General features: G+C 34.4%; 1 long non-coding RNA gene across 1 annotated transcript; it reads left to right on the top strand.

The window, feature by feature from the left end:
• Window positions 1-1,115: 1,115 nt before the first annotated feature.
• Window positions 1,116-21,735, top strand: LOC150096778 (uncharacterized). Its single transcript, XR_016549831.1, has 3 exons — window positions 1,116-1,218; window positions 15,159-15,957; window positions 18,621-21,735. It is a non-coding gene; the product is annotated as an uncharacterized LOC150096778 (long non-coding RNA).
• Window positions 21,736-22,842: the final 1,107 nt, after the last annotated feature.

Here is a 22,842-nt window from a genome sequence, read left to right as displayed (position 1 = left end):
TCCAAGACATTTCATACCTCCAATAAGCGGTCGGCGAAACTGATTTCCCAACTAAAGATAATCACAAACATCCATGCCAATGGCGAAGTTAGTCTGACCGTGATAGAATGTAGCTTAGCTACTTGGCTAACCAGGCTGTCAGAGGATAAAGGCGATCTTATACTATGTCTAAAGTACGTGTGTGCTCTTGATGGTTTGTCGTTGTTGATGAGAAATTCGAGTTTCCAAAAGAAAACCCCTCTAAGTGCCTAGTTAGTTCACCTTGAAAAATTCTGATAAAAGTTCTCGTCTTTGTATTCCTGCCTGAATTTCCATTGTACACTAACTTGAATTCTATAAGCCTCCTGACAACACTTCGCTTTCTTCTACAATATGAGTATTATTTTTAAACTTCGCACGAACTCAACAATGAAGGCATGAGCACTGGTTACTTGGACCAATTAAATATAGTATTTTACATCACCGATATGGAGTTTGAGGTTATATCATTATTAATTCACGAAATGTGTTTTGTTATCTGTTAGATTTATGCTAAACAATATCTATAAAAGGGAAAAAAGGAAGTTGTTTATGATATTTTAGTTAAAATTACCAAAGTTCGAATTTTTTTGGGTTTTTTTTTTTTGTTGTTGTTGTTGTTGTCCCACGCTATGGAAAGTAAAAAAGAAAAACATATTTAATTAAGAATTTATTTTAAATATATTTCCACTTTCAATATATTATATGTATGTAGACACTTTTATTTGTATAAATCAGCAATAAATGTCAGAAATATGTGAAGATATTTTGCATAAGCTGGACAACAACGAATACCTTATTCATGATTAAATATTTTGGATTAGGAAAATTTTTTCTCCCATTAACTGGAAAAAGTAATCTACCTAATGTTTCATTTTTTAAAAAAATTAACTATATTACAGAATTCATAGGACAGTAAGGAATGACATCCATTTCCACGAATCTCTCTTTATCTTTTCCTGCCAAGGTGGGAAACATCCTGATGCGCTTCTCCGAAATGAGCACATCCGGAGTGAGACGTTGAACACAACCCTTGCCAGCCTAATAAAGATTGCAGTAAACCCTTTACACTCAAAATTTCAAATAAGTGTGACAAGAAACAAGGCAACATTTCTGTTCTCTTCGCAGCGAAGCGAATTTAAATGAAGGGACATTATTGGAAGAAGAAGAAGAAGAAGAAGGGCATTTATAAAGGAAGAAGTAAGTTGTAATTCATGAGTACTTTTTTTAAATAGAAATCTATCGATAACTTTATTATTATTATTGTTATGATTATTTTCATTTCATTTCACGTCCCTAGAGTTTGAGAACTTATCGAAAAAGGCAATTAAACGACACTGTACCATCGTCTGCACAACACAATTTGTTGTACACTGCCCAAACCAATAGTTGTCATTAGATCATGTATGGCACATTACGTAGTATAATCCACTACATAGTATACTAGCAAAACGATGCTTAAGTATTGTTGTACTAACAGCTGAAACATGCAATAGTGATCAATAAATAGCAAAACTAAAACAGTGTTTATATTAAATAATGGTGAGTAAATACATACTTTCAGATTAAACGAAAGTGATCGATTATATTCTAGTCATGTAGAAATATCGTATATATATATATATATTAAGTTCAGAGATTGGAAAATTAAAGTTGGTGAGCTATTTAAATTTAAAAAAAAATCTGTTTGAGACAGTTGTAAAATATTAAATGGATAAAAATCTTATATTGTTATATAGCCAGTAAGTGAAACTCAAGATCGATAACTACGATCTATGAGTTTCAATGCCGAAAAAACTATCGGCGAAGGCAATTCGAAGCAAAGGTGGAGCAAGCTCCCTCACTATTCTTGATGTTCTCTCATAATGTAAAACACAGCTCCTAGGAGATGTAATACTGTCATTACATTATGAGGAGAGGTCACTACCCAGACCGGTTTCAACCTTTTTTGAGGTCTCATCAGTGAGTAGGTAGACCTGGAAAATATCAAAGCTTAGACCTTTTGGCTTTTTATTTTAATTACAAAATACAAGCACACCTTTATGGCATTCGTATAGTGAAGGTATGTAAGTTCTTTTTCACTAAGCTTTGATATTTTCCAGGTCTACCTACTCACTGATGAGACCTCAAAAAAGGTTGAAACCGGTCTGGGTAGTGACCTCCCCTCACCCCCCCTCATAATGTAATGACAGTATTACATCTCCTAGGAGCTGTGTTTTACATTATGAAAGAATATCAAGAATAGTGAGGGAGCTTGCTCCACCTTTGCTTCGAATTGCCTTCGCCGATAGTTTTTCGGCATTGAAACTCATAGATCGTAGTTATCGATCTTGAGTTTCACTTACTGGCTATATGGCTATATAACAATAGAGGATTCTTATCCATTTAATATCTATTCAATTGCCAGAAAACTAGCATTTTGGCTTTTTATTTTAATTACAGTTGTAAAATATTTGAATCCAATAAAATCAGGTCATTATAACAACTTTTATCAAATATTAAAGCATTTATCGAATCGGGAGGATGTGTTTAGCAATGTTTCTTTTAGTTAGCTTGATATGATTTCAAATACATCTAAGAACACAGTTTTGTGTATAATATTTTATTCTCAAGAAATCTCATAGCATCCAGATTAATCAGTCACTTGGCACATATACCTTTTCCTTACTGTGTCGGTTCTAATATTTAAATATTCCTTAGGAAGGGGATGATTTGCTTGACCAAAACAACGATAAACTCTTCTTGTGGGCACACCAGAACGCTGGTTGATCTCAAACAACCAAGTGAAGGGGAAAAAATCGAATCCTTGTACCTGGTGGACATGATAATAGATAACATAATATACATATACATACTCTGTCCAAAAAGAAACCGAACATTTCGAAAATAGAAGAAATTAGTGGCGCCATCTGTTGTATCTTTTTGATGTCGAAAGCGGCAACCTTCCTTAGTGTTGTGTCAACTGTTTATGACATTTGTTTCATTAGAAACCGAGTTATAGTGCCAAGAGTAACAGTGTGTTTTGACGAACGGTCGGAAAATGAGTTTCAAACAGAGAGCTGCGTTGATTTTTGTGTTAAACTTGGTAAACGCTTTACCGAAACGCATCAAATGCTCAAAAAAGCATACGGTGATGAATGCTTATCCCGTACTCAAGTTTACGAGTAGTTTAAGCGATTTCAAAGTGGTAGTGAGACGCTTTAGGACGACGAAAAGTCCGGCCGTCCAAAAAATGGTATGAGCAAAGTTGACATTCAAAGAGTGCGTGATTTCATCAAAGAAAACCCGAAATCGTCCGTGAGATTGATTGAAGATGAATTGGTGATTCCAAAATAAACTGTGCACAATATTTTCACCAAGAGTTTGTGCCTTCGTAAATGATTTCGCGATTTGTTCCCCCACAAGTTGACCGACAACCAAAACCTAATTGAATCGATCGTTATTTGACGAAACGTGGTATTTTGAGTATGAACCCGAAACAAAACACTAGAGTGCTGAGTGTAGACCACCAGAAGAGAGGCATCTGAAAAAAAAAGTCCCTTGGAGAAGTCAAAAGTAAAGACAACGCTGATTTGTTTCTACGATTCCTAGGGCATTATCCACAAAGAATTTGTTCCACCTAGTCAAACGGTTAATGGTGAGTTTTATGTCGAAGTTTTGAAGCGATTGATAGCGAGAATTCGTCGCGTACGGCATGAATATCGTGACAACAGACTGTTCGTCAAAACACACTGTTACTCTTAGCACTATAACTCGGCTTCTAATGAAACAAATGTCATAAACAGTTCACACACCACTAATAAAGGTTGCACTTTCGACAACAAAAAAGATACAACAGGTGGAGCCACTAGTTTATTTTATTTTTGAAAAGGTCAGTTTTTTTTTTGGACAGAGGATGTATTTTTGTATGCAAGTGGGTTGCCAATCATAATCTGATTTTCCTGACATTTGCTTCGAAGTCTTGTATAGCTCAGTAGAAAAAAAAAAGACTAGAAACACAGATAATATACACAATGTGAAATCATAAAGAAATGTCAAAGAAATATGCCAATTAGAATGAGTATACTATGTACAGCATGTATATAATTGTAAATAAATGAAAAATAGGATGTATGAAATAGTAATTTAAATGTTAATATAAGTGATTAAGATAGAATGATATCAATGCATGACACATTGAAGAAAAGAAATGCTCAGATGAAGTATAAGGACTTTAGGAAACGCAAGGCACTGAGCAGATTATCATGTAAAAAAAAGATTGTATGAACACCGATAATAGACACAATGTGAAAAAGAAACTATAAAGAATGTCAAAGAAAAAATTCCAATTAAAAGGAGCATACTATGTACAAAATGTATATAATTGTAAATAGATGTATATATATTTATTCGAATTCAAATTGTACATAGATGCTTTGTTGTTAATAAATATATGTAACTCAGTAGAAGTGGCATTTACAATCTACGGCGCTTCACCACACGAAGAAAGGATTTGGTGGTTCAATTCTAGTCGCCGACTAGAGAAAATTTTCTAAGCTTTTTTCTCTCTGGCTCTCTGGATCTCTGGCACGGACTAGCGGATTTTTTCTCCCTGAAAATCGGGTTTTTCGTCCCGTAAACTCAAGAAAATCGACCGTCGAACCCACACTATTTTCAGACATTAAAAATATTGTGTTAGGGTTAGGGACCACGAGATGGCGACACTAGCTTTCTCCCTTCTTCACTGCGTACCGATGAATCAGTGATAGCCTTGGGCCAGCTATCTCTCTGATTGGCTACCAGTGGAGATTGAACTGCCCACGCAGTACCAAAAGTTAGATAGGGTAAACGGCCCTGCCTACTCCCTATACGGGAACAAATAGGCGTTACCTGATTTTTTTTTTTTGATTCCTTCAACATCGAGAATAAATTCGATAGGATATTACTTATTTCCTATCTTGACACATCTTCCTATCTGAGAACAGCATAGTTTGCGGAGCTCAGTCGGTATAGGCTAAGCCCTTTGGCTGAAAAGATCTGGGTTCGAATTCTGTGTAAGGCTGAAGAACTTTATTAGGATTTTTAAAGTAAAGATGAGTTAACCCTCAAACTAAGTAGTCGAGTTTTCACCGAATACTAGGTTTTTTTCGTCAGGCAAAGAGGCCTGTGAACACTCATCTGCAAATATAAAATTAGCACTTATTACTGGACAAGGAAGACAACCACGGAAACCACTTTGTTTACTTTATGTTTTTAACTCCTGGAAATATATATTTAGAACCCCTAAACTCAGATAAAGTCAACTGTTTAACTCTCGTTATTTTAGCAATAATATACCAGCTAGGATTTTAGACAGAGTACCATAAACGGGCAACAGCCGTTTATGGTACTCTGTCCCTGAAATGTTCAGTATCATCGGTAGCCTGAACTAAACGATCTTTTAAGATCGAAACCGATTTTGAAGAGGTAAAAAAAAATAGTGACGTCTTATCACTAACTTAACGAATTGCCATTAGAGAGCAAAAACATTGGAAAATTTATTTATGAAAATTTTCATTTCTAATAACTGAGTGTTGAAATGCGTCAGTGAGCGGAAATATCTAGTATATAATTAAAATAGCTCCTAGTTTAATTTAGTCATCTATTTTTCTTCAGCGAAATGTAGGACATTATTATTATTATTATTATTATTATTATTATTATTATTATTATTATTATTATTATTATTATTATTATTATTATTATTATTATATTTCTTTATATACAATCAATCGACACTCAGCCAAAACAATAGATGTCATTCAAAATAGTTTGATGATGTAGTTGCATTTAAATTTTATTCAACAATTTAAAATAATCTTCCAGGTACCGTCATAAAATATGAACTTTTAATGCCATTTTTGCCACAAATCACATGCGTGAAATTCGTCGATGTTTAATTCTTGTAAATAGTTCGATAGTTTATTGGAAATTGCACCAGCTCTAATAAATTGCACCAATTAATGGGTTCCATTTATTTTCTCTATTTTCCATTTAATTTCAAGTCTTCCTTGTATTGCAGATGAGACATTTTAATATTATTGTATTGCAAATATCATATCCAAATCCAAGTTGTGTGCTCATCAAATTAATACACAGAGATATCAAAGAAATATTGAAGTGTATTGACAACAATAATTCACCTTTGGATTTCTTCTCACAACAGTTCCAATCTAATGCTAATATATTAGAACTTGTTCGCTATTAACTAACTGATTTACAATGGTCATAAACGAACATTCCCCCCCCCCCCCCCAAATTCATTGTATCTGTATTAGGATTTTGGGATCAAATAATGTGACAGTGAATGAAATATTTTCTTTTAGTGATGTACGTTCGCTTTCTTATTTTTTGGAGTTTTGTGTTTTTGAGGAATAATTTACTAATAAACTTGGCTTTTGTTCGTCTAGTTTTTTTTAATAATTTCAAATTTTGCTTTTATTAATTTGGGGGAATTTTATTATTTGATAAATAATGGTATATAGAATTCAGCGTGATTGCAATAAACAGCTTAAACTTAGTTAGCAGCATGCAATCGAATGATCGTTACCTTGCTTTGAATCATGTCCTTATTTTTCATGAGTTGTAATTTATTTAATTAGTTTTCGTTATAGCACAGTTTATCAGCTACTGCCGACATGAAATCTTTAGAGAAAAATTCGAAAGTCAGGATGGGATGCAACTTCGCATTTTAGAAAGCTTGTGTGTTACCTCTGTCTTCATTGTTCGTTATCTCTGCATCTCTGCGATAATCGGAGGTAACTGCAACTGACAGCCTATTTACAAATGTTCCAAGAAGCGAAACTGTGACTCTCCTAGAAGTACATTTTCCTCCGGATATCGTAGATCTTTATAAACATTGTATAAATAATACTTTTTTCATGTATCAAGATAAATTTTGGGAACAAAAAGAAGGATTGACTATGGGTTCTTCCCTCTCTCCGGCTTTAGCTAACCTATTTATGGAAAACTTTGAAAATAATTCTTTAAACAATTATCATAAAAAACCAAAAATATGGCTACGATACGTAGACGATATATTCATCATGTGGCCAGGAACAACAGATGAACTCATTGCTTTCAAAGATCACCTAAATAATTTGCATAATAATATAAAATTTACTTTAGAACAAGAACTTAGAAAACTGCCTTTTCTAGACATTCTATTAGAAGTCAATGAAAAAAGATAACAAACTTTCTTTCTCAATATATAGAAAAGCCACCAACACAGGAAGATTTCTTAATGCAGCCTCACACCACCATCCTTCGTAAAAAATAGGTCTAATAAACAGTAGCGCACCAAGGGAGAGGGCTAAGGGGCCCTTCCCCCCCCAAAAAAAAGAAAAAGGAAATAAACACTAGAAAATTTTTCAAAAATCTTTTCCTAATTAAAATTCTTTTTTTTATATTTATGTTGTGTCTTCTATTTCACTACTATTTGTCATGTATTGGCGATCACTGCAGATGCTCAGTCATAGGTGGTATGCAATGTGTAGTGTGTATTCGTAAATCGTCTACCCAACTGCCCCCCCCCCCCCCCCCAAGATTAAATTTTGAGTGCTCGGGTCCACTCCAACATTAAATACTGAGTGCGCCACTGCTAATAAAAACCCTAAGGGACAGAGCGTATAACATTTCCAGCACAGAAAAACAGAGAAATGAAGAATTAGAATATCTAACACAGATCTTTCAAAAGAATGGAAAGAATGTCAAAAAAATCCTCCACACACACCTCCTACAAGCATCTCTCAGAAACAAGATTTCAAAAACGCTATCACGCTTCCATATATCAAAAATGTTAAGACACGATAGCTAAATTACTTAACAAATATAACATCAAAGTAGCCTTTCTGCCGCTGGAAAAAATTTCGAGATTTCTACATCTCCTGAAACCTCCTCATAATCCTTTAAAAAAACCAGGTGTTTACAAAATTTATTGTTCTTGCAGCATCTGCTACGTAGGACATACAGGAAGATCTGGGGAAATTCTCATGAACGAACACCAAAAGGATGTGCAAAACAAAAGAGAACACAAATCAGGTCTAGCTTTCCATACCACTTCGACCGGCCACAATGTACTCTGGCAGAAAATAAACATGTCGTACATAGAAAAAAAAACTGTTACATAAGGAAATTTAAAGAAGCTACAAACATGATTAAAATACCAACACAATGCAATAAAAATCCAGGATTAATTCTCCACCAAGTTGGTCAGCTTTTATAAAAAATATACCTCAGTCAGACCTCGGACATTATGAATGTGAACAACAGAACCTGGCATCATCCAGCATTGTTTAAACCCAGCACTGCTTTGAATCTGCATTCTGATTTTTAATTTTATGAATAGTCAGACGGCTACAACTGTATAGCATGAACTATTACTACTAATTTCTCTTTTCTTTGTATTTTAAACTTTAAGTTAACTTTTACATCTGACGATGTAAGTCAAAGGACTTACGAAACTTGTCTGGTCTTTTATTAATTCATTGTGTTTTATATAGCTTACTATAAAACAGAATATGGTCCAATTACCGGAATATACCATGTGAACTTCTAAGCCACAGAAACCTCCACTTACAATTTGCACAAGTTGTTGTGATCCTTGATTTCAGCTATGAAAAAAAGATTGTTCCCCAATAGTACTATAAATCGAAAAATAGAAATGGAATTTTATTAAAGAGTCATTCTTAGTGAATATTTATGATGGATGAGCAAGTGTGTGAGATGTCTGTTTTCGAGGTGATTTACATTGCCTTCCTGATAAGACTAACGTATAGCACAGTGTTCTAAAGCATGCAAGTTGATACAGGAGTTTAATGCACAATGCTGTACTCTTACCTTCAGTTTCCGTAGATGAAATGAAACAGTCACATGGCGACAGTGCGTATCCTACAGTATTAACCACATTACCATTCTCAGGCTAATTTCAAGAAGCCGCATCAATGCGTTATTATTTTCGATACACTGAATTATACAATATTTTATCCCTCAGTGGAAACAGTCATACTTATCTATATAAAATTTACATTTTATCGATTTAAAAGATACCATTTATACTATATTATTCAAAAGGATTTCAAAAAAAAAAAAAATAGAAACAATCCAAAGGCAATTTATCTTATTATTATTATTATCTAAGTCCTCCAGGGAGCCAAAGACTCATCGAGGGAGGCAATAAATCATCCAAGCCAGCTATCATACCTTCTCTTAAAGTCATTCACACTAGATGTACTCACTACCCCCAAGTGCAAATTATTCCACTCACGCACTCACTGCTCTCTCTGGGAGAAAAACCTCTTCCTACCCCTTTCTCGGTTGCAAATAAATTTAATTTCCATGGATTCCCCCGTGTTCTTTTCCCGCCTTCCATATAACGAAAATTTTCATCAGCTGATATCCTATAACATCCATTCAGGTGTTTATAGAATGATCGCAATCTGTCCTCATAATCTAAGTCCCATAATCCAGATATAATGCTTGTACCTCTTTGCACGCTTTCCACAACTTCTTTATCCCTTGGAACCCCGGGAGACCAAATATGCGCACAGTAATCCAGGTGTAGTCTTACGAAAGCCTTATAGAGAGGCAAAATAACTTCGTTATCCGAAGTTGAAGTGAAGCAAGGTTCACTTCAACTTCGCAATTATCCTCTGAGTTTTATTTGAAACTTTTGCTATGTGACCTTTCAATTTTAAAACCTTATCCACCAATACGCGAAGACCCTTGCCTCTTCAGTTTCATGTAGCATAACTCCGCTAATAAAATATGCCCATATAACTCTATTCGTGCGAAAATGCATAACTTTACACTTACTAACAGTAAATTGATAGTCATTTTCGTTTGCCCAAATTTCCAGTCTATTCTATTCAAATTATTTTGTAATTGCTGAATATCAGCAATTACAAAATACAATCACGGCAATCATCCCTGATTGCCCTGCCTCTCTTCGCATCATCGGCAAACAATTGCACATCTGATTAGATCCCTCCTGATGTCATTAATGTATAGATTAAACAATAATGGCCCAAGGACTGAACCCTGAGGTAATCCACTGGTCAACTTAAATCTAACAGATTCACACCACTTTCTACCGCTTTTTTGATATCTGTCTCTCAACCATCCCCTGATCCAAGTCAAGATTTTTTATTTCAATCCCTTATTCTCTAGTTCATGCAACAGCATTTCGTGTGGTATCCTATCAAATGCTTTAGAAAAATTCAACATGATCGTAGTGTATCCATTCCCTTTATCCAACGCGGCCGTAATATTGTTATAAAATATGAGCAAATTGCTAATGCATGACTATCTTTAGTAAACTATACTATTCCTTGGAGAATATAGAATGTTTGTTTACCCGTTTCTGTATGCGAGTTCTTACCAACTTCTCTAAAATATTCATTACCACACCAGAGATACTGATAGGTCGGTAGTTAGACACATCAGTTTTGGCACCAACCTTGTACAATGAAATTATCGCATATTCCTCTGGTATCATCCCTGAGCTGAGATTTCAAGTTACACAAACATGTGAAAGGCGTAGCCAATTCAGCTGAACATTCCTTTAGCAAACGGGCTGATATTCCATCTGTCCCTCTAGACAAATTCTTATCCAAGTTATGCAACAGCTCTTCAACCTCATTTTCATGAACCTCTAATTCTTCATCCAACGTACCAGTAGCACTGTGCACCATACTTCATACACCTGGTTGATATATCTCAGCAAAGTGAGCATTCATTAACTGAACAATCTCATTAGCTTCCGACACTCGAGTACCATCTGTGTTCAATAAAGTTAGTCTTCCACATTCATTTTTTTTTCTTACTTTTGGCATAACGATAAAATTCTTTAGGATTGCCTTTGGCTTGCATGGCCAATTTCTTTTCATACTCCGCTTTTGATTTTCTTACAATACTCGTTACTTTTCTAGCCTGAGCTTTATATATTTCATAACTCCTCTCACTTTTATATTCTCACGATATTCTTTACACATCATGTTCTTCTTGTGAATCTCTTGCTTAATAAGCTTGGACACCCATTTAACTCCTAACCTATTTATTCTTCGAATACTAGGGATACATTCAGATACCGCCTCATTTAAGCACACATTTTCAAAGATTCCCATGCATTACTGACATTTTTCCCATTCAGTAACGGATACCATGGAACCAAAAATAGTATTCTCTTAAGTTGATCATGATTTCAGCTTTGTAGTTCAACATGTAACCGTTTTAATAGGAGCATCAATTAATAAGTACAATTATATACTTTCCGAGTAAGTATAGCATGATCACCGTCAGCAAATGGTGGTAAAATAGCCATATTCTTGACAGAGGGCCCCTTCTGATGCTATGAGCAAATCCAACACTCTTTGATCTCGAGTTCCTTCTTTCATGTACTGCTTGAGAAAGTTGTCTTGCAACAATTCAATAAATTTCTTTTCTTTCTTATCATGAGATTTCCCTTCTATCTATTCATGAGATGACATGGTTTAATTAGAGAAAACGTTATTAAACGGATTTGCATTATTAGTGTATAACTATTATTATCATCTATCATTACAGGCCTTTTTCTCTGTTTTGATATATTATCTGTTGTTTAACTAATTTTGGTAGAAAACTGATGCCAAATTAAGACAGCGCGTTCTAGTGAAAAGTTCATCTGCCTTAAAATTACTACAGAATATTTACGGAAGAACTACTACATAATTTGTATCATATGAAGCAAGTGTGAGTTAGAACTCGGAAACAAGTTGCTGTCCATCAAAGCATTTTTGGTCATTTGAAGATCAAGGAAAAAACAAATTAAGAGAAAACAGGACGTGTCATTAATAGTACCGCTAAACAATATTATAAGTCATGATATGATAAACTAAAAGATAAGAAATTAAATGTAATAAAAATTGACTGCCGCAGGCACTTCCAACAGGGTAAAAATCCTGTCGGAAGTGCAAGTAAATCAATAAAATTGCTTTTGATTGTATTAACCAAACAGTTGTAAGTTAGAAATAAATAGATAGATAAATAAAGACCACGTGATGAATTTTAAAATAATTCGTTCATTTTAACTCAGAAGGAATAATAGGAAATGAAGCCCTTAAGACAAACAATATTTCTGAATGTTTAAGCAGAACAATATGCAAAAATAAAAATCTAAACTTCGCAACTAAATCAAGGATGTATGAAACTAAATTAAGAAATATTTTAACTTTACATCTGAAACAAAAGCTGAGCTGAAATAGTTCTTCATTTGATTCTCCATAAAAATGAAGAAATAATCGAAGAGTGTGCCTTGCAAGTAATAAATAAATGGATAACAAAAAGGAAAAAGTAATGGCCAAAGCATGGCGACAAGATGCGAAACAGATAGAGTAATGAGACGAATAGAAAAATGAACTCCAATAATAGAAGAGCAATTGGAGGGCCAAGAAATCAGTGGATAAATGGATTGCAATAAACATTGTCGGAACAGATCTAATGGGAAAGATAATGATGGAAACGTTTCGCTTCTTTTTATATCGAATTTAGATGATTAAATGAAATTTCAATTACTCTTTTTATTGGGGTTTTACCGTTTTTTTTTTGCTTTTTTTTGAATTAGATACCTTCCCCTCCACATGAAAAATTATTCCGTGATTATAAAAAAGTTTGATGACACTTTTGTAGCACTAGAAAGGATTAGGATGCATAATGCAAAAGTCTTTACTTACTTTAAAGACTTTCCCAATGATAAGCTAATAATTTCAATTCCAATAGCGTTAACTGAGTAAGGATAATTATAATAAGCATTTAGAAAACTTGAAAGGTATGATTTAACGATTTAAAATATATTTAATCAAAACCCATTCAATCTATAATAGCAAATTAATGGATAATTGAACCCGATTTCCACCAATAAAATTTTATCTGTCTTTCAACGGATATAAAGTGAAATTATCTAAAAAAAACGACTTGATGCGATTCATCTTATCAATCAGCTGCAGCACACTCTCGGTTATACACCTTGAAGCTTTTTATGCCGTAAATAAAATGTAAGCGTTTATTGAAATTCAGGTCACATCTTTGACCACAACTATAAACAGCACTCCTTATGGGATTTGCGGTGCTTCTGTTGATGATAAACCACAAAATGAACAAAGGAAAGCGAAAGCTTCCTGCATTTCCTTGGACTGTATATTGAGAATTAGGTACGCTTTCCTAATTCTCAATATACAGTCAGGAGTTTTGTACATATATCTTATGTTAACCACTAATTGGTATCCTTTGCATTGGTTACGAATTCCTATGCAGAAAACAAGCTGATATGGTGCCTCCATAGCAATACCTTAATTCATGTCCTACAGAAACTTGAATGGTCCAATAATAGAAATAAGAAATGAGAAACTTCTAGAAACGAGGTTTGTGTTCTTTGTTTATCAGCGAAATCACTTCCATCCTACAATTCCCCATCTCGATAAAAAAATGATATTTACGATGTTGTTCATCATCGTTTTTTTATGAATATTGCTGTATCCAAAGGCAAAAATGTTAACATTCTAACATATCTTCCACTATGAAATGTTTATTTATTTATGCAAACTCTGGAAGCCCTTTTCTTGACGCCAAATATGGAACTTTTTCAAGACGCTTCAATCATTCAATAAGCGGGACAGAAGTCTTCCACGTGAACATCATCATGCATCCATATCCTCGGTGTGGGAGAGATTTCTGTTTAGCTGCACAATGGTTTAAGAGTGAGTACAATAAAGTCTACGCAGACCAGGCAGATAGGTTTTGTAGTTCTAAGGCAGTTGAGTAACTTTTGGATTGGGTATTTCGTTGGTATTAATTTAATATGGCGAACGTTTACACTAGAATTAATTATGTCGACTGTATCTCTTAAACGTCTGATAACTAATAATTAACATTTTTCAACCCATTTCGATCTTAAAGTTTGTTACGATACCTGGAAGAATAAAGGAATTAATGTAAAATTCATTAGACATTTTTGTGTACCATTCTTACTGATACATTGTCTTATGTTCTGTTTGTTGCAGTCAACAAAAGGAACTACGCTTCATGTCATTCTTCAAAATTGCTAAAAATTATCCATAGCATTTTTGAAGGTTCTTTAACATCTGATGACTTCGTGGATTCGAACTACATTCAAGACTGTTATGTAAATGCAGTCTAAACTTATATGGAATGATTATAATATTTCAGTGTATCATGCTGTATGTTCATTGCATGTTCAATGAAAATTATATTTTTTCATGTAGTTCTCGAAATATTAAAAATAAAAGATGAAATACTAGTGAAGTATATATGAAACAGAATATTGCCAGATTTATATAAAACTCCAATTAACTTAAGCAGAAAGAAATCCACAAAATAGCCAAATTCGTTATTACTCATACATTGCTGCAGACAGAATTGATTTAATTTCAGTAGCTTGCACAGAGGACGCTCTCATCCATCCAAGCTACTGAAATTAAAAATTAAATCTGACCAGAAGATTAGTTTACAACGCTGGAAAATTCTCTTTAATTGATGAGGAAAATAAATATCTATATTTTTCTTACGCACTTGGTATAATTACGAACTCCGTGTTACTCGTAGGTAGAAGAAATTAATATCGATGGAATATTTATTTTTTGGGCTGCATCGCATTTAATCCATAGATTTTCCATAGAAAATCTACGGAAAGTGTCATGCAATACCAAAATTCTATCGATCATCTCCTGTGGATTACTTAATTTAAATAAAAAACCCAGTATATTCTCGATATACCCTTGAGCAGTACATTTTTAATTTTAGTCATTTTTCTTTCATATTCATTTTATATTAGAACAGATGTAGATTATATGTTAGTAATTATAAATATTTTAATAATTATTAATATGTTACAGGCTGTAGATTTATAGACTATATGTAGATAGTAGTGTGATAATTACGTTACTATGTATGTTGTTGTTTACATCTTATGAATGTTAATTTATTACTTAACAACAAGAATAAATAAAAATTTATGTTAAACTGTATTAGAATAAGCCAAAAGGATAATTCACTACATTTTTCAATCTTAATAAAATATTTTCTTTCATTTTTTTATGTTTTTTAACGTTATATATTTATTCTTTCAACAGGATCATATAGGAGCAATAGAATCACATTTAGGCAGTATAGCTTTATAAATGATTGCAACTTACAACCATGGACTGCCAGGGAGTATATATAAACGCACCTTGATTTTGTAACTGTCAAATACAGGAGGCGGCAGCAGATGAACATTGAAAGAACCATCGAAGTGCAACATAAGCTCTCAACTACATCTAAGCTTGATAAAGGAACCACAGCATTGGGAATTGAAAGAAGTGGAGAAAGGTCTCACAGAGATGTGAATTCTGATTTTTAAAATTTCATATCGTGTGACGTCGCTACATTCTTGCCGATGGATATCAGAATGAGAACGCGAAGCCAAGAACGTCTCTTTCTTTGTCAGAAACATGCAAGCTTCTGGCGTTGGAGTGATAATCTGCGATTATTTTTCGGGAATAGGTTTAAGCTATATATTGATGAGCAAGAGTGGACACTGCGGCAAACCTGAACCACGGTTCTGAGCAAGTAGACCAATTCAGTTTGACTATTTGATATAAAGGGACCTTCCAACAGGAAACCTTCCAAGTCATCCAAGAATGTGTCGCCCAGGAATGTTTACATGAATATGATAGTGATATTTCTTTATTGGAATAATATCTCTTAGTTATTGGATGTTCGATACGAGATCTGCCAGCTCATCTAAAATGGAAAATTAGAAATTTTTTATTTTAGCCTGACAATCAGGTCGAAGGTCATTGGTTGTCTAATCTTCACAGATTGTCCTTCACTGAAAAGAAAATCATATATGCTGCTGAGGAAAACCTATTAAAATGGTAGACAACAAAGGTAAGAGAAACTCAGAAATATTTTTTCTTCATTAACTTGAAGTTAACTTCATTAATAATCTTGACTCTACGAGAGGAGATTTCTAACTAAGTAGAGGGTTGCAAATTATTCATGCGAAAAGAGAGAAGTTCATCAGTTGGGCGCTGTTAATTACTTCCATTAAGCTCTAGTTTCCGTGCGTTCTCTTTCAGTCATTTTAAGCTCCAAGATCATCTCATGTTGTATATACTACATGCGGTAACTTCTGTTGCGCAAGTTTATGATCATAAAATAACAAAGAATACCTACTCAATATAATTATTCCGGTTTTGTGACCCTATGTTTATTACAGAAAACTCTTTTTAAAGTTAAACAAGTACTAAAAACAGCACCCTACAAGTTTCGTTAGTCGTCGGACTAACATCTTCAGGGGTAAAGAGAACTAAACGTTTAAAGCACAAACTACTAGAAATTACGAAAATTAGTTCAATTCTTGGTATTGTGAACATCTAAACAGTTAGTTAAAAAACCGAACAACAGATATATATGACCGTTAATGCGTGTTAGTTGGAGACAATGCCATTTCTTGTCGCGTTCTGTGGTTCACGCTCACCCTGTCCGAGGTCTAAAGTGAGTAAAGGTTTAATAAACGATGACCAAATTTGATTTAAAATGAAACCTTGATTTTTGTTGCATTGCGTAGGAATTTTAATGATATTTGCTGCCTCTTTGAATTTTCTTGGGAAACAATTCTTTTCTATATAGGACATGTTTGTTCTACCCTAAAGTACACCATGATTGGTAGAGGTTGTGTGAAATGCCAATCCCGATTTATGTTCTCTCTTAATTTGTACGTCCTTTTTATGTTCGCTCATGCGGATTTCTCCCGATCTCCACGTCTAGCCCACATAGCAGATGCCAGAGGAACAGTGAATATTATAAATTTCATTGGGTGATGTGGGGGTTTCGGAAACAAAACAGTTTTCTTTAATAAACATGTGGTCACAAAACCGGAATAATTATATTGAACTTCTTAACTACAGAAACCTCCACAGGAAAGATACCTATTGACCTCGCTTATGTCTAAGATAAACTTCTTCTTTTGCATATTCGTGTTGCTCTATCACATTACTAGATGTTAAACAGAAGTGACTTATTATTGACTTAATTGTATTGCGACAGCTTTCTTGTTCCAGAAAAGGTCAGCGTTAATTGCTTAAAGATGTAGTATCACCTATTGATGTGAAAATATTTCTGTATGAATGATTTGCATGCTTTTGAAGTAAACAAATTTTACACATATGTTCAATTCTTTCGTTTCCGATTATCTTGATTTCTAGACTAAGCTTTGTAATAGGACATGCACAAGGAATGCCAATTTAAGATTTGTAATTTTTTTTACATTTTAAAACATCATATTTCACTCATTAACGCAGACACTTGTCAAATGTTGGTGGGATTTCAGCATAGCATACTAAATTAATACCGAACGAAATACCAATTCCAAAAGTTATTCATTTCGCTTAGAACTAAACGATGTGTCTGTTGTATCTGGAGAGTTCACCCATAAGAGTTTATCGAAAGACAATTTACCGAAAAGTAATTTATCGAAAAAACAATTCATCGAATAAACAATTCATCGAAAACATTTCATGGAAAACATTTCATTGAATAACAGCTAATCAAAAAGGCAATTCATCGAAAGGCAATTTCCCGAAAAAGCAATTCACCGATCAGCAGTTAATCGAAAACACAATTCATTGAAACGCAATTGATCAAAAAACAATAATTCATCGAAAAATCACAATTGATCAAAAAACAATAATTCATCGAAAAATCACAATTCGTCCAAAAAACAGTTTACCTAAAAATGAATTATAAGGCATGTGGAGTGAATACGTGTGTGCAATTTTTTATTTTTTATTTTTTTGTTTTGAATTGTTTTGAAGGATATATCTTTGAGGTCACTTATATGCAGTAATCTATTGTTTATTCGTTCGGAAACGTTTCTTCGTTTGAGGGGCTATATGAAGGATCATTAACTAGCTATACTTGTTGCAGTGAATGATATACACTGAGGCTGATATAGTAGAGATGTTAAATGAACATTTCATAATGGTATTTCATCCTCGTGAAAATAACATGCTGTAGAATGTGGAGGAAAGAGGAACAATGATGGTGAGTGAGTTGGAGATATACATGAGGACTTGAGGAAACTCGATATCACTCAGCATCTGATATATCACCATATGTATTGAGGTATTCTCTTTGATGAACAGCATGGGTGTACTAAAGGGAAATCGTGTTTTTATCAATATAGTTATTTGTTATAACAGTCGGACAGGTGAATTGGGAAAATGGGATGCGTACATTGTGGTATAGTTAGATTGTGCTAAATCCTTTGATAGATTGCTAAATAACAACCTGGAGTTTAAAGTAGAACAGTTGGATTGGATAATACATTAGGGCACTCGACTGGATATTGGCTGTCCAACACGTATCGGCAAGGACCAGTTGAACTTACATAACAAGCTATACGAGGGGTAGGGAACTGAGAAGTTCTGATAAAACCTAGAAAAAAATTATATTAAAGTAACTAATATAAACCAAAACGAAATACATATTTTAAATAATTTAACGTCCATATTTCCTCAAATTGTAATAATTTATTCTTTTTCATTTAGGATATGTAAGAAAACATGTTACTGGTTTTGAAGAAATTTGAAGACGCAGAGGTGCGGGCCATCAGGTTATTTGTGCTGAAAGAAACGACCGCAACTGAGATTCACCGACCTTTGTGTGTGAAACTTTAGAGAACTGTGCCTCCAGTATAACCTAACCAAACATTGCTAGATGGGTGTCCAAGTAGAATGCTGGGCATCCTGAGACACAGATGCCACCACGTGAGGGAGACCCTCCCCAGCGATCACACCTGAAAACATCGTATGCAGTGCATACGATGATCCTTGATGAACAAATACCAGCCAAAACAATTGCAAAGACTCTGGAGATATCCAAGGAACGAGTTGGGGTTATTATCTACCAAAATCGGTACATGCAGAAACGCGCAGCGAAGTGGGTCCTCAAATGTTGCGATACCGCCCAAAAGAGAAAACGTGTGCTGTCATCCCAAGGGATTTTTGGTCATTTTTGAGAAATCAGGTGCAAATTTCTGGCTGGTATTCTGACTGTCGATCTTTCCTTACCGTGTGATGGTACAGTAGCCGTGAGTCCCCCTTTTTATGGTGGGGGGGATACGGCACCATCTAGTCCCCCCAAATTTTATCCAAGCTCCGGTACCGGCACAGGCTGACGAATGAGGCCTGTGGCTTGGTCAGTATTCCTGGCTGTATTCCGTGTGTATTCACGACGCCGGTTTGCCTGCTTGCGGGATGAAAACCCCAAATACACTGGCGGAAAAAACCCTACTGTCCATGCCCAAGACCAGTTATCTTGGCTATTGCTGAGGAAGATCCTTAAGTTCCTTGCGTCGCCGACGGGAATCGAACCCAAGATATCCCTTCCCCAGGCATAATGGTCGCGAAGTGCAAAGCCACTAGGCTAACCGCGCTGACTGAACTGTTGATGAAACATGGCTTCATCAATATGACTCAGAGAACATGGTTCTGCATGGTCAAAGACGTTTCAAACCAAAAATTCAGCAGAGAGAGGTTCTTGCCTTTGTGCTTTGGGGTATGGATGGTATAATCCTTGGCAAGTACCTCAAAAAAGGTGAAACTGTTACAGCAGCTCTGAAGGAATTGAAGAAGGTACTGAAGGATGGGATTCAGCAGAGGGAAATGGAGCAGAGGCATGTGGCTTTTGCAGCACAATGCACCTGCTTACGAAACCCAACAGACAGTACACAACTTGGGCTTTCAATGTCTGCCTTACCCACCATATTCGCCAGACCTGTCGCCATCTGATGACTTCCAATTCTCAAAATTTAAAGAAACACTTGAAAGGAACGAAATTTACCACAAATGATAAAGTCATAACTGCAGCTGAGGGCTGGCATTTGCAAAAAATAAAGACTTTTTTTCTCAAAGGTTTCAAATGTTGTGATAAATGTACAACACTTCTTGGGAAATAATGAATAATGAATTATGAGAAGAATAATGAGTAAGTTAGGTGGTTCTACCTCAATTACTTCACGATAATTATCACAAACATTCAACACACCTTTGTAAGATTTAAAAATTCGAGAGGCACAGATGGGAAACAGAATAAAGGATGGTGGGAAGATATCTTAGAGGACGTAGAGGAGAGGCGGGATCTGGGATGTTGGTGGATACGAACCTGAAATGTTGAAGATATTTTGCTAAAATTATGAGGAGAGGACAGCGCATTATGTCAATGATGCCGAGAACACTGAAATGTAGGCATAAAAATATAATGACTCCATTGTATAAAACTTTATTCAGACTCTTATCTTCCTCTATTTGAAAACCACGATTTCGTTACTTGGTTTTCAAATAGATGAAGATATGTTGTAAAAGGTTCAAGGTCGATTGACTAAGGTGGTTTCTATCCTCTGGAATGATGAATGTTAAAGGAAGATGCCAACCTGTTCAGTGATGTTTCACCAATTGAAAACTTTGTTCCTTTTTTTAGGATATATAAGAAGACATAAAATTAACTGATCTTTATTCTGGATGTTCATGAACTTTCCACCCTTCCCACGTATAAATGGGCGCTGGTTATAATTGATAAGCGTCATTTAAGCGGATCGACGTAAAGCGAAACGTCATAAGACTGGTATTATTGTTATTATAATAATAACCTAAAGGATTATTGGCCTCAAGGCACTAGTCTCTGTGCCAATAAATGCTTCTTGCGTTATTGTTAAATTAAAACATAATCACTAAAGCGTTTTGGTTACGTCAGTTTAAAAAAAATACAAAGTATACAAAATATTAAAAAAATTAGATCCTGTGTAGCTCAGTGGATGTGGCTTTGTATATAAGAAACTACAGATTTACCTCTTAAGTTAAGCAAACAATATAATGTTAAAGCAAGATGGAATTCTTTTTGTAAAAATAAGAGTGCCTACAAAAAAATAAAATCTGCATGAGATATACAGATACTACCAAAATATATGCATATATAAATGTAAATAAAAAACATAAACAATGTATGTATTTTAAGAATAAGATGTGCATTTAAATTAAGTTAATAAAATAGTCATCCAAAATATGTGAACAAAGATATAAAATGAAGATATATGTAAAACGAATTGTACATATGGAAAATGTCAATGCTAACATATATATGTATGTATATGTATATGTGCGTGTGTGTGTGGGTGGGTGTATATGTATATATGTATGTATATGTGTGTGTGTGTGTATATATGTATATGTATGTATATATGTATGTATGTATGTATATATATATATAAACGAGAATAGACTGATCTGATAATGGAACTTATAAATAGACTGAAATCATATGTAACATATACCAACAAAAATAACAGCTCAAGCAATTCAATAGGACAATAAGGAAAATAGAAATTGAGCATGTGATGTTGTATCTTATTTAAACAATGATTGTAAAACAGGTGTCATAAGTATATTGTAACGAGTAAATGAAAATGCCTAATAGAATTAGCAGCCTATGTAAAAATTGTAAATAGCTGTATATATATTTATTTTTAAATGTACACAGCTGCTGTTGTTGATACAAATAACCTCAGTAGAAGTAGCCTCAAGAAATGTAAATCAAAATGTCAATTAGAATAAGCATTCTATGTACAAATGTATATATTGTAAATAGTTGTATATATATTTATTTTGATTGTACATAGATGCTTTAGTGTTAATAAAAATATACTCAGTGGATGTGGCCTTTGCACTTCACGGCGCTGGGCCACATAGACTTGGTTTCAAATCTAGTCGGCGACTAGAGGAAATTTTTCTAACTCTTTTTTCGACCTGTTCCCGAGTTAGTCGATCTCTGACATGGGCAAGTGGATTTTTTTCCCAGTAACTCGGTTTTTTTGTTCCGTAAACTCAAGAAAATCGATCATAGAACCCACACTATTTCAGCCATTAAATATATTGTGTTATGGTTATGACCACGAGATAGGGGGGGGAATTTTTGAGCCGTCTCTTCTGGGTGCTGCGTAATTAGTGATAGCCTTGGGCAAGCTATCTGTGATTGGGTACCAGTGGAGATTGAACTGCCCACTCAGTCTCCAAAAGTTGGATAGGGCTAAAACGGCCTCGACTACTCCCTATGCGAGAATGAAAAGACATTATCTGATTTTTTTGAACCTTCAGTATACCAGTGCATAATATAGTCTGTAAAAAGGTGATATACTATGATTTAATATTACGCCTTCTATACAATGTACCTTAATTTGGTTGTAACAGTTTGGATGTGGGTTATACATTTTAGATTATGATCTACTTGCATGCCCAGATTCTGGGTTCGCATTAAATATCGAAGTGGTACGATATTTAATTGACAGGACTGATTCTCTATCCTTCAGTTCAGATTGGATAAATTTAGTTTTCTGAATGCTCATTTTGATTTTATATTTACTGAACCATGTATGCAGGCTTAATAAATCAGACTCCTCATTATGCTTTAAGGTCGGCATGTCGCTTGATGAGAAAACTATTGCCGTATTATCAGTATAGTTGATTAGGTTTCCTTTCTATTCCATTTAACTGAGGTCGTTTATGTAGTTAATAAAAAAAGTCTCAAGGCTTCTTACTTTCATCTAGAACTGAGTCATGATGAACACCAGTTTTGATGAGTTGGTATTCATTCAAGCTGCCGTTTCTTTAAACTGCTTGCCATCGGTTTTCTAAATAATATTGAAACCATAGGCAGAGGAAATTTTCAAAAAGAATTTTCCTTTCCAAATTAATTTGACTTAAAAGTAATCTATTCAAG

Source organism: Typopeltis vanoorti, chromosome 18, assembly GCF_054136105.1.
Source record: "Typopeltis vanoorti isolate ZY-2024b chromosome 18, IOZ_Tvanoo_1.0, whole genome shotgun sequence".
Lineage (NCBI taxonomy): Eukaryota > Metazoa > Arthropoda > Arachnida > Uropygi > Thelyphonidae > Typopeltis > Typopeltis vanoorti.
This window is presented reverse-complemented; position numbering and strand designations above follow the sequence as displayed.